General features: G+C 46.1%; 1 protein-coding gene across 3 annotated transcripts in view; it reads right to left on the bottom strand.

Annotated features, from left to right (window-relative positions):
- The window catches only part of EPB41L2 (erythrocyte membrane protein band 4.1 like 2), a 119,609-nt gene extending 116,759 nt beyond the window's left edge, over nt 1–2,850 (bottom strand). For all 3 annotated transcript variants that reach the window (XM_082306598.1, XM_082306599.1, XM_082306600.1), the window contains exon 1: nt 2,781–2,850. The gene's annotated coding sequence lies outside the window, so the exon portion shown is untranslated. The remainder of the gene's footprint in view (nt 1–2,780) is intronic.
- Nucleotides 2,851–13,219: the final 10,369 nt, after the last annotated feature.

Below are 13,219 nucleotides of genomic sequence, written 5' to 3'. Positions count from 1 at the left end.
CCTCCTTTAAGTGTCTGTACTTCGCAGAACACTTTCCTATTGACCCACGTTCCTCACCCTTAAATGTATGACTTGGGAGTCAGCCACATGAAAAATGTATATTTTGCCTATATTCACACTCATTAAATGACTCAGATCATATTGAATACAATATGTAATACAATTATTCTTACCATCTCTAAATGAGAACTATTCACAGTGTTGTTCAGAGAGCTGCCTTTGTTTGCTCCTACTTTTAAATTAAGTCAAAAAGTGGTAATAACATCAGAAACTTAGTATGAATTGACTGCAATTGCCAGAGCCTTATCAAATTAGAAGTGGAACAAAAGGTATATTTCCAAAGGAATGAAGCCTGGAAGCCTATTCCACATGGCCCTGGCTGTTAAGAAGTTTGAACTCTCCCTCTTCTCCACTTTCAACATGTGCGCACACAGAATGCGTGCAGTCTTGCCTAGACCATTCTGAATGACATTGTTACAATGCAAGCTCATCTGCTATGGGTACAAACTGTTGATATAAACTTTGAGATCCATAACCACTGACAATGCGGAAGGGAAGGTCATATTCTAAGCCCAAAGGGAATCAAACTCAGCAGAACGCTGCAATTTAAGCAAGAGAAAGCAGCTCAACTTCCCACCATAGAGGTTAACACCAGATAGAAAACAGCATGGCAAGCAGAAATAGAAACTTGTTGGAAGAGAGGAGAGCAGCAGCTGAAGCAGAACGCTTCTGCTGAATACCCTTTCAGGGCTGTTCCTGCATAACCCGGGATGCCACAAAACAGGTTCTGAACCGGGTCTATAACCAGTTGGCTGTGTAGCTTAGGGACTGAATTTTTCTGCTGTTTTAACCTTAAAAATATCATGACAAAGGATGCAGCTTTATTTTTTTAGATAGTTCCTGTTAAAAAAGTACCTTGCCATTTCAAACTCTGCAGGCCTGGAAATATGCAAGTTTATGAGAATTTGCTGAAGGCTAAGTTTTCCAGAACCACAGGCTTGTTGCATTTCACTAACACCCTGGAAGCACCCATGCTAGCAGACAGGAAAATGAAGCAGTAAAGCTAAGCAAAGCACTATAGGTCAATGAAAAAGCTACAAATTATACGGTTTTAATTAAAAATGGGTCTTAGACAGCTTTACAAGAAGAAAAAGCATCCTAATTTAACTGTTTGCTAGTTGTTACTGGTATCAAAGCACCTTAACCTAAGTTTACTCCCTAGGTAGCTATTACTTGTTCCCTGGCGGTGATTTATTTCAGAAGCTGTTTCTGGAAATCATAATCATTAAGATGACAAATCCTCAAACCAACTCCCTTTATGTCAATCAGCAATCATTCATTCCGTAACCTCCTTTAAGTCCATTCTAGCCATACACATGCACGCACAATACTATTAACATCAAAAGGGATTAACTTCAACTCAGGGATATCTTCACCTGTGGAAAAATGCTGCACTAAAATTGTTACCACAGTGTTAATAGCTCTTCTGAGAGTATTCAAACTTCACAGTGCTGTAATCAAAGCCTTAGAAAAGAACAATAATAGGAAAAGAACTTTGGACTTAAATTTATAAATAACATCTCACTTTTTTTTTTAAAGACCTCAGTGCATAATGTTCACACAGAGGCCAGGTCATCACATCTTCAAAGGTAGACTATTTTTTTTTAAATAGCAGATAAAGAACATACAATAGGATGCTACACTGGTTTTTATTCTAATCCTGAAGAGAACGGAAATTAGGAATGTACATGCTTCCTCAACTTCATCCCCTACCTAATTATTGACAAACAGCTTCAGTGCAGGGTCCTACTTAGCTCACTTTTCTGCAGTTGCTCACTTACAGCTGAAAGAAACAAACAGCCCAAGATGCAAACGGAGGAAGTTATCAGAATGAGGAGTGGTGCTTTAGGAGAAAAAAAAAAAAAAAAAATCACAGATCTCCTCTCCTCGCGCAGTATGCATATGACGGGTGCGGGAGAGTAACCGACAGAAATCCGGACAGATTTCCAGGGAAAACCCCCCCTCTCCTCCGTGCCTCGCAGCCTCCGGCCAGGAAGAGGGAGACCCAAAAGCGCAGCAGATGCGGGGACGGCCGCGACGGCGGGAGCCGCTCCAGCGCCGGCCGGGGCGCCCTGAGGTGCCGTCCCCCGGCGGGGCGGGCTGGCGGGGCGGCGGCGGGCCGAGGCTGCGGGCAGTGCCGGCGGCGGCAGCCCCGCCACGGGGATCTGAAACGCGAGGGGCGGCGAGGCGCGGCTCCGCACGGCCGGCCTCGCCGGGCCCGGACCCCGCGGAAGGGAGGAGGCCGCCCCCTCAGAGACCCCTGCCCGCCCGAGACGGGAAAAGGCCCCACCGCGCGGAGGGGCTGCGGCGGGCCCGCCGCCGGCAACGGGGAGGGGGTCGCGGCGGCGGACGCTCCGGACACGCTTCCTCGGGGCCGCTGCCGCCCCCTGCCGTCCCCGCTCCTCCCACGGCCGGCCCCGGCTCTGACAGCCCCCGACCGCCCTCCCGCCCGCCCGCCCAGCGGCCGCCCGGGGCCGGGAGGGAGGGAGCGAGGGGGCAGCCCTGCCCGCAGGACGAGCGCCCGGCCCGGCCCCGCCCGCGGCGGACGGAGCGGAGCCGGGGAAAAAGCCGACGGGTCCGGGTCACAGCGGCCCCTCGGCGCGCGTCCGCCCCCCAACCCCGCAGCGCGGCCGCTGCCCGGCGTCCTCCGCCCCCCACCGCCGGCGGGAGGCCCCGCTCCGGGCCACGCTGCCCCAGGGACCCCCGCTGCCCGCCGGTACCTGCCGCGCAAACGGCCGCCGCCGCCGCTCACATACGAAATTGAAGTTCCCCAACGGCGGCCGTCAGCCCAGCCCGGCAGAAACCCCCGCCGGCCCCGCCCCCCGGCCAATCCGCGCCCCGCCCGCCCCCGCGCCCCGCCCCCGCGCCCCGCCCCCGCCTCCTCCTCAGCCGGGCCCCCGGCGCCGGCCCGCCGCCTGCCCGCTCCGCCCCCGCCCCGCCGCCGTTGGCTGGGGCGGCCGTCAATCGGCAGCGCGGGAGCGTCGCCCCGCCCCCCCGCCCGGGCCACCTCCCACGGCCACTGCCCGTCCGGGGCGCGGAGGCTGCGGCCCGGCCGGCGGCGGCAGCACCCGCACCGGTGGGACGGCGGCTCGGCAGCGCCGCTGGCCAGCCAGGGCCCCGGGCGAGCGGCGCAGCGTGCCGCGGGGGCCGCCTCGCCGGGATGCCGCTGTCCCCGCGCAGACGCGTAGTCCGCCGGTGTGAGGCGGAACGAGCTCCTGCCGGGCTGGGGACGGGCCCGCGGCACGGCGGGCTGTGCGGGCGGGCAGCGCGGCGGCGGCTGGAGGGGGGCGGTTGCCCCCTCAGCCCGGCTCTCCTCACGCCCCGCCCGGCCCCAGGCTGCCGCCGGGCCCCCGCGCGGGCAGGACCCGGCCGCGGCGGAGGGAGCTCCGTGCGGGCCCCGAGGCGGGCGGGCTGGGGCGCCCTCCCGTGCGGGGCGGCTGGGGGACCGGGCTGGTTCAGCCTGGGGAAGAGGTGGCGATGGGGGGCTGACAGCAGCCCCAGCACCCGTGGGGAGGTGGTCGAGAAGATGCAGCCGGGCTCTGCACTGCGCTGCACGGTGGAAGGCTGAGGGGCAACGGGCGTGAGTGGAAAGGAGAGGTTCAGGCGGGGTGTAAGGAAAAGGTTTTTCGTGCTGAGGACAGACGGCAACGGAGGGGTTTCCTCGGGGGTTTTCCACACCCGAGTGGACACAGCCCTGAGCAGCCTGGTCTGACCACGCAGCTGTGAGCAGGAGGTTGGACTGGAGACCTCCGCACAACCTGAGTTTCTAATGATCTACAGTCTCCATGGGGGTTGTCATCTGCTTTCTTTCGGATGCCTTTGTGGATGCTGACTGCTGAAAGGCCTGGATATGAGAAACCTGATGGAGTGTCTAAGGGCAGCTGCTGCGCTGTACAGGCTGCAGGCCCCAGGAGTTCAGTGGGCAGTCTGCCCTTGGCACCTTCCCCACCTGAGGGCAACTCTCTTACCTTAGCCCTTTGCGCTCTCCTTCAAACAATGTGTTAGCCTTTTCATTCACTTTATAATTTTTCTTCCAGCCTATGAAAGGTGTGTCAAATCTTGGACCAAAAGGTGATGCTCTGGCCTGCAATTTGTGCGTATATGTACAAGAAGGAAAGAAAAAGCTGGGAGAGAAATGTAGTACTAACAGGTGTAAAGAAAACAAATCCCAACAAAAAACCAACAAAACAACAGTCTACTTAAGAAAGCGAGGCCTCTTTTAGCTTTGATCTCTTTCTTTTCTCATTTAGAAAATTATTTACATTACATGCACTCATATTGAATTTGCAAAATCCAGCACACAGTATATGTTGCCTGTACAACTTCAGTTCATCCCTTTTATGCGTAATAACCTAAAGTTAACTACAGACTTCCCACCTCACCCTCATATGCACATGGAGCCATACCTATTTTAGTGTACAGAATAGATTTTTCTACTTTGGAGCAGAGCTGTGCAGTAAAATAAGCTATTTTCTATGTAATCCCTGTGTCATTTCTAGGAAAACTAAAAGGGGGGAGGGGGGGGGAAGAAGAGCAGGATCATGACCGAGGCTGATGAGTGTTCTTTACAGAATTCTAAAGAAATTGTAACATATTAAGTTTTCTTTATCAAAAAATTCTGCGATGCTATGTGCCACATCGTTTGAATCTGATTTTGTGAAGGGATTGAGGGATGTGTTTTCACAATGCCAGTCGTCTTACTACAGAAAATTAAGGCAACAGGCAATATACCATAAATATTCTGGGTATTTCATAATGTATAAGACCAAAAAATCAAGTCCTGTTAGGCACTGATGAATATCTTTTCTATAATTGTGGTGCTTCAGAAGTAAAAGCAACGCTGCAGCTCATGGGAGCGCTGTTAAAGGAAATTAATGTAAGCACACAGAGAAGCAATGAGTCGGCAATGAATAGAGAGCAAGCGGTATTAAATATCTGTGCTTAATTCAGCATTGTTCATTCTGCATCCAGTGAAAGAGGTTAGGGACCAATAATTAAAGGAGAAGTTATAATGCATGTGCACAAGCAGTTTTAATTCTTATTAGCTATAGTGCTTGATGTTGTAATCTTCATGTTTTATTTATTATAGTGTATAATTTAAATAAAGCTAATGAAGTATTTTCATCTTATCTCTTGCTCCACATTCAAAACCAGTGTTAAAAAAAGCCTTCAACTCTTTCAAAGGGAGATGGAGTATCATTTTTCTTTTTCAGGAAAACCAGTCACTGTGGTTCTTTCTTTGATCTAGCAGATGCTACAATTACCACAATACCAATCAGGTTAGGATGTTACCTCTAGAAGCTTTTCATATGCAGAACAGTCTCTAAACCTCTATGTATGATCTTCCCTGGTTTATTCCTCAGACGCTTTAACATCTCTAAGCATGAAGGAATGACAGCAGAATATGCTCCAGTTCCTCAAGAAAATAATACAGCAGCTTCACATGTCTTCCTAAAAACAGTAACTGCTACTTTTAAAGGCTTAATTTACAGACATAACGGGAGACAGCTGGTCTCTGCAGCTTTCTGAGGCTACCTGAGTTTGCACCATCCAAACTGCTTTTTCTTACTGCTAGTGCTTGTGTGGCTGCCAGTATTTAATACCATTGGCCTGAGTAACTTTAATTGGCACAGTACTAAAAACAGCTGCGCCTGCAACAATCTTGTCTTCAATAAGGTTCCCAATGTTGCTAAAACCAGTGGAAATGCCTGTAGTGAAATTTCCCTAGATTAGAAAATTCAGGAAGATTTTAGAAGAAACCACTTCAGCCTTGCTTCTTTTTGCTCCTTTCCTCAGAGAGACTCCGGCACTTCTGCTGACAACCCCAGTGAGCAGTGCCCCCAGAGAGGATGATTTACGCTGATGTTTCTTCTCACACTGGTTTTAGGCTATTCTTTTCTGGAAAAGTCTGCTGCCTTATGAAAAACTTTTCTTCTTCTCTGATGAGCAATTTTGGAAAAGTAGTCTAGCGGTTTCATTGGTTTAAAAAAGCTACATTTTAGAAAATATAAAATGTAATACCATTTTTGATACATGCTTTTCCTTAACTCTTTCATTGTGGGACATGCATGGCCTGAGGAGTAGAAGGATGTAGACAATTTCATAAGCAGAGTAATGAAACATCTGGGTAGCCAAGTGAAGTCTATGTCATTCTGTCCACAGCATGTCAGGTGGTGATCTTCATAGAATCATAGAATCGTTAAGGTTGGAAAAGACCATTAAGATCATCGAGTCCAACTGTTAACCTAGCACTGCCAAGTCTTCACTATACCATGTCCTCGAGCACCACATCTATCCATTCTTTAAATACCTCCAGGGATGAAGACTCAACCACTTCCCTGGGCAGCCTGTGCCAGTGCCTGACCACCCTCTCAGTGAAGAAGTTTTTCCTAATATCTAACCTAAACCTCCCCTGGCGCAGCTTGAGGCCGTTTCCTCTTGTTCTAACACTTGTTACTAGGGAGAAGAGACCGACCCCCACCTCGCTACAACCTCCGTTCAGGTAGTTGTAGAGAGCAGTAAGGTCTCCCCTCAGCCTCCTCTTCTCCAGGCTAAACAACCCCAGCTCCCTCAGCCCCTCCTCATAAGACTTGTGCTCTAGACCCTTCACCAACTTCGTTGCCCTTCTCTGGACACGCTCCAGCACCTCGATGTCCTTCTTGTAGTGAGGGGCCCAAAACTGAACACAGTATTCGAGGTGCGGCCTCACCAGTGCCGAGTACAGGGGGACGATCACCTCCCTGGTCCTGCTGGCCACACTATTCCTGATACAAGCCAGGATGCCATTGGCCCTCTTGGCCACCTGGGCACACTGCTGGCTCATGTTCAGGCAGCTGTTGACCAACACCCCCAGGTCCTTTTCCGCTGGGCAGCTTTTCAGCCACTCCTCCCCCAGGCTGCAGCGTTGCATGGGGTTGTTGTGACCCAAGTGCAGGACCCGGCACTTGGCCTTGTTGAATCTCATGCAGTTGGCCCTGGCCCAACGATCCAGCCTGTCCAGATCCTTCTGTAGACCCTTCTACCCTCCAGCAGGTCGACACTTCCACCCAACTTGGTGTCATAGTCTGCTAATTTTTAGAAGATGTACTGCTGCTGCGCTAGCACTAGAGAAATGCCGTTAATCCAGTTTTAAATATTCCCCTCCGCCCTCTCTCCACTTTTCTGAGTTTATATCTAAATTTTGTGTAGGTGCCACAGTGATAAGAACTGTTACCAATCTGTCATTGCACTCAATATGCAAAATTCCTTGAAAGTGCCAATCCGACCCAAGTGCTGTTCAACAGAAATAAAGATGCAGCAATACAACTGAATGTAAGCACAGCAAATTTGAAACCTCATATTGGATCTGCTGACTGTACAGATTATAAGTCTTATTATATTAATATATAAGATATATTATTATAAGTCACTGTATAAAGTGGTTGTTTGCTCAACTCTTGCGCCAGTAGGCTTCTCAGCTTTACCTAGAGAAAAGTAATGTAACTCCCCCTTTATAATGTTCATCCTGCAAAGACTCCACATTAGCCTGGCGGCACAGCCATCAGCAGTGTCTGTTACAAAAGAAAAGAAATGAGGGGAAAAATACACATTTCCAATTGTAAACTCTTTGGTGTTAAAAGAAAGCAAGGCATAAGGAAAAATACTCATGCTGCCTTCTTGTATGTAAGGATCTCTCCATTTTAGAGATTATGAAGAAAAAACAAATTTAAAAAGTTTCAAGAAATGGCTGAAGTAAACACAATAAAACCGCATAATCGATTCCTAGTACAATAATGTAACTACTGTTAAACTTAATTTTTAGTTACTTTAACTTTAGTTATTCAGCACCACCATTGCGGTTTTTACTAAGTAAAATCCTGAGCGGTCTAGAAACTGGTCCTGAAAGAGTGCATGTCTCCTTCTTCCATAAAGTTTTCTTACAGATGGGAATAAGCTTCTAGAAGGCTGCTTTCTGGAAAGGAAATGTATCTCCTTTTTTGTCCAGAGGTCCGTCTGCTGGCATCCAGCAAGGTTCCAAGGCATTGAAAAAGCATGTGAAAATATCTTCCATAATTAATGGAAAACATGCTACAGCATAAAAACGTGCACTAGGAAAAGAAGTTCATTGTACCTGAAATTTTAATGTGATAAACCTGCATTATCAATCACGACCCTCTTCATGGACAGCATTTTCAATCTATCAGCACACGCGGTTTCCTGTGCCCGGTAATACGATTTGTACGCAGCGTCTCAGGGTCACACAATTCATACATGTGCATGAAGCCATGTGAAAGGTTCCCTTTGGCATCGCAGGAGTGGATCTCGCTACTGCATTTGATTGCTGCTCAAGGAATGCCCCTTCCAATTGGGTACTTTTTCATGTGTGATTCTGCTTTGCATTTCTGGCAGCAGAACAGGGCAGTGGATTCCCTCTGGCCTCGGATTTTGACATGTCAGGCACAGCCCAAAACAAGAGACAAGTTATATTGCTGCAGTGTGAAACACCCCAGCTGCGGTGCTGCCAGGGGGGACAAATGCAGCAACGCCACTCTGACAGCTCTTATATGGTGATTATAAGCTGATCAATGTAATTGTGGGGTTTGGGAATTACTAAGATTCCAATCTTACAGACACCACTGGTTAAAGTGCTCTTTCTTGTGGGTGCACCTTCTGAATTGCTAAGATTCTTCCTGGTTACCGCTGTACTGACTTGAGGATTGTCCTCAAGTTAAGACATGTCGCCTCTGTAGAAGCAGATGTTGATTGTCAGACCATACCATTAAAGAAAAGAAGCTTGCTTTTATCTCTGGAAGAAAAGGCACACCTTAAGGGCCTTTGCACCTTTTATAGCAATAGGAGTTGTAGAGTAAGGAGTGTTAAAGGCAAAACACAAAATCACAAAAAGTCCAGAAGATGAGCAGTGTGTGACGTAAGGTAAACACAATCATTTTAAACTCTTTATTCAACTGGAGGTAAGGGGGGTGAGGAGAGAATCGCATGGGAAATATACCGTGTTGGTCGTGAAATTGATACCCATAGGGGATATTTGTCTTTTATCTTTAGATTCCCCATTTGTTTGATTCTGTAGTGTTGTTAAGTGTCAAAATCAATGCCACAACATAAATTCCCCTGAACAGCAAAAAGCAACTAGTAGTTCAAAGTGACTGCTGATGTGAAAAGCCTGTATTCTCTTGATGTTGCTGCTTGGCACTGCTACAGACTGGGTAGCGAAGCGGATAACAAATATTGGCATGGGTAAGTGGCAAGTGTTGCTGAAGACCTAGATTTTGTTTGTAGAGCAAACATCCACAACAGACGGAAAGATCCAACCTGGCAGGCCAAGCGGGGCTCAAAATCGGTTACGCCAAAAGAAATGTAGTTGAAACATTATTGTGCAGTAATAAAGCAGAGGATGAAAGCCATTAAGAAAGAAAATAATTTATTTTACAGCTCCACCATACCAACCAATGGAGACTCCAGGGGAAAAAAATAATTTTAAGAAAAGTGAAGGATGCGTGTCTTTTGTAACTTGGTAAAAACATGGTTGCTGCGTATCTGGGATTTCGATTGCGAAGCTGATAATTCTCAATTCGTTTACAATCTCTGTTAACATGTCTCTAAAATGTTTCTGATTCTAGTTTATTTAAGTACTGATGAAAGCTTCTGGACTCTGGTTGGAGAGAGCTTGTCTTCATCAAGTCAAAAGCTGCGATGGATAAATTTGGCACATAGACACTAGCTACAACTTTTAGGTGTAGGGCCATAAAGTGAAAAGCATTTGGGATGAGAGAATGAACACCTTGTAAAGAGGCCAAAACAGTTGGCTCCGTCATACAGCACAGAAGAAGCTGAATATCAAAGAGAGGATTGGAAGAAAATGCTGTCTGTCTATGATATCAGTGTTAGTGTGGAAAGGATTAGATAAAATGGATACATGTGCATTTAAAATAGTACTAATAATAATAATCTAACTTGCAGAGGCACATTCTATAGCTATTCCATTAGGATAATTGAAGGAAGTAGCCTACATGTTCTTTGTGGAGGGATGTGCATAGGCGCTATTGCCTCATTGGGAGATTCCTGTGTGCCTGTATAAGCCCTGATCTCTACTCCTGCTTTAAGAATTGTTGCTATAAAATGCCTGTGGACCATGTTGATCATGCTGATCAGTTTTCCTCCTGAGGGTAAAGATTTTCTTGTTTTGACTTCTGGTTTGCAGTTTCAGGGTGAGCGGATGGGGTTGTGTGAGAGAGGGCTCACACTTAGCTGACAAAAGGTATGGATAATTATCACATTTGAAAGGCATTTTCATGGGGCTGATAAATAGAATCTTGGAAAAAATGTAGGCTGGGAGGGATGTTTTTTATTTATATTGGAGTCCCATGAGACCTGTGCCAAACAGGCTAAGGTCCCACCCTGGTCCCATTATCCTCAATGGTAAAATGGATATTTATGTCACCAGCGTAGTATCTATCATAGATATTCCTAGAATCATCTGGCTAAAGAACCTGAGAACAAAGCTGTAAGCAACCTTACCACTCAGCTAAATGCAAAGAAACTGAGGCTGATTATAGCTCCATATAAATCACTTAACACCTCATAGGAACAGACTCACCAGGATTCTTTGAAGAAGTTCTTGTATCACAGTGTCCTATGGTAGGAAGCCAAACCATGCACCAAGAATGCTTTGGAAAGAGCATATCGCAATGTGACAGATCGCGCAATGAGAGAAGATGAGATTGGTTAATTAGATGAGTCACGGGTTAACCCCACAACTCTGTGTGGCAGTCTTGGCCTCATTACTCTAACAAAGACAGATCTGAGTATGTATCAGAATACTTGTAAAGGAATAAAGTAAAATTCCTGCAAGAGCTTTGAACAGAATATTTCTTTACTTTCCCTATTGCTTTTTAAAATGTTCAAAGTTTCTACCACTCACTGACTTTATTTTCCTGCTAAGTTTTGAAACTTTCCAATGGCAAAAAGTTAAAATTGTAAAGAGGGAAAACCACAAATTTGATACCACATCCAACCACTTACCTGTTTCCTGAAAGCTAAAACTTTTTCAAAATAAAAAACCGTATCCAGCATCCGCTCTGCTGCTCTTCTTCGGGGTGGGTGCTGTGGATCCTCTAAAGCAGGCCTTCCCAGGCTGTAGTGAGGACCACAGAATACTGGTGGTGTGGGTCATCTCCCATTTCATGTGTGGAACAAACAGGGACAACCACAGCAACTGCTCCAATGGAAAAGTAACATTAAGAAAATATTTAGTCATTCCTAACTGTTCCAGCTGTGGTTCTGGCCTTCACTTTCTCTGCGAGGACAGTGCCTACAAAAGGCAGTTAAGATGCTTATTACTGTCCCATTCCAAGTGCTTAAATAAGATTCCTGACTTTTCTTTTCCTGGCTACTCCTCCAAGTATCTGGAAGCAAGGAAGCAGCACTAGCATACTATCAATTATCTACAGACCATTAGAAAATTGCCCGCTGATCCCATCTTGGGGATCGCTGCTATGGAAAACACAAAGAAGTTGTGTGTCTGTAACTGTCCTAATAAATCCACTTCACTTGATCGTGATATAAAACAGCTCCAATAGTTCAAGCTTATTGATGAAGATCCAGATATTTACAGAAATATCTTTTCCTCGCACCAGTACTTGTGTGACAACCCAACTCCTCCTTCATTCTAGCCCTCATGACGTGACTGTGCTTGTGTGACGTTTGTGTAAGCCCTTCACAGATCAAAGAAAAATGTAATTAATAGGGAATGCATTTGTAGCGGCTGTAGAACAAAGGAATATTCAGGGTGGTGTTAATATGAAAAAATAATTTAAAGTTTCCTGATTACCAGGTTTTTTATTTTTACTCATAAAAATGTATTCATAAAAATGTGTCACTGGAAGTGTACCATGTTATATGTATTTTGTGACACTTCATCACGACTAAGAGATAATTTTTTCTTCCAAATAACTGTTTTTTTCTCAGTACAGTCCCAATGTTCCTCTCTTAGTTTATCCACATATTTTTCTACAATTATGTGTGTTTTTGTAAGCACACATTTCCAGTATCTCTGAATTTGCTTCCCAGGGTATGACCCAATCATTAAGGCTGAACCAGTCAAGTGATTTAACATACAAGGATTTCAGGTAGGGTGTAACCGGAGGAGGGAATGCAGCCCACCCAAGGCTGAGCCTGTGAACGCCAAGTTTAAGTAAATTTACTAGCAGGCTTTTTCCCTTTAACTGCCCCCCCCCCCCCCATATAATCAAAAGGTGAAGAGTTCAGTTATGGAACAAACAGGACCTCTTTAAAAATATGTAGCTTGCTGTAGCCAAAGACAAACTATGATGTCATTGGGTGGGAACTTCCCTTCACTGTATGCGAGCAGCATTGGAGCGATGGGATGCAAGTTGTGAATAAAATCACAGGGGTGATTTTAATATATTCTGTTTTTTAGTTGTTACAACTAATCTGCAATATCAGTGATTTTCTGGTTTATACCTTTGACTGTTGTTCATCTGCCATAAATTGGGGCCCACGCAATTTTCCATTCCTAGACACGCTACTCTCATACGCAGATGGAAAGCTAATCTGATTTGCAAAGCTGTCAATCACAGCATCGATTAGGTGGTAGATAATGGTGTTAATGCAATCATTAAATGGCAAGCAGCTTTTGCAATGTTTTCTTTGAATAGCTTGTGGGGCCCCATCTATATTACAACCGTGGCTGATGCGGGGAACCTGGCTATCGACAAGTTACCCTATAACTGGGTTTTAGCGTTTGTATTGATTGGCCCAGGGTTGCTAGGACCTCAGTCCTGCAGACCTTTAGGTACATAGTTCATATTTTTTGTCCATTTGCAGAGCTAGAAACTAGTTTTGTCCACAAGAGATTTCCTGTGCACCCAGTTAGGCTTAGATACCTTTATAGGAAATTCCTTGAGAAAAGGCCATGTGTGATGCTGTCAGAAAATGTGTCAGAAAAATATATTCTAAAGAAAAATTGCTACTTATGTTGATGTCTCTAATTCTCACTATTCCATGTAAGACTTTAATGGTGATAAGAGAAACAAAGGTCAAATCCTGTCTTCACCACATCACTAAAAAACCTCTCTTGACAGCAATGGGGCCAGAATATTATCCTGTATATTTTACACTGAAATATGGCCCAGCAGTGTGA

The sequence above is a fragment of the Platalea leucorodia genome (genome assembly GCF_965183815.1).
Source record: "Platalea leucorodia genome assembly, chromosome: 3".
Classification (NCBI taxonomy): Eukaryota; Metazoa; Chordata; class Aves; order Pelecaniformes; family Threskiornithidae; genus Platalea; species Platalea leucorodia.
Note: the sequence above shows the minus strand (reverse complement) of the source record. Positions and strands in the feature narration are given on the sequence as shown.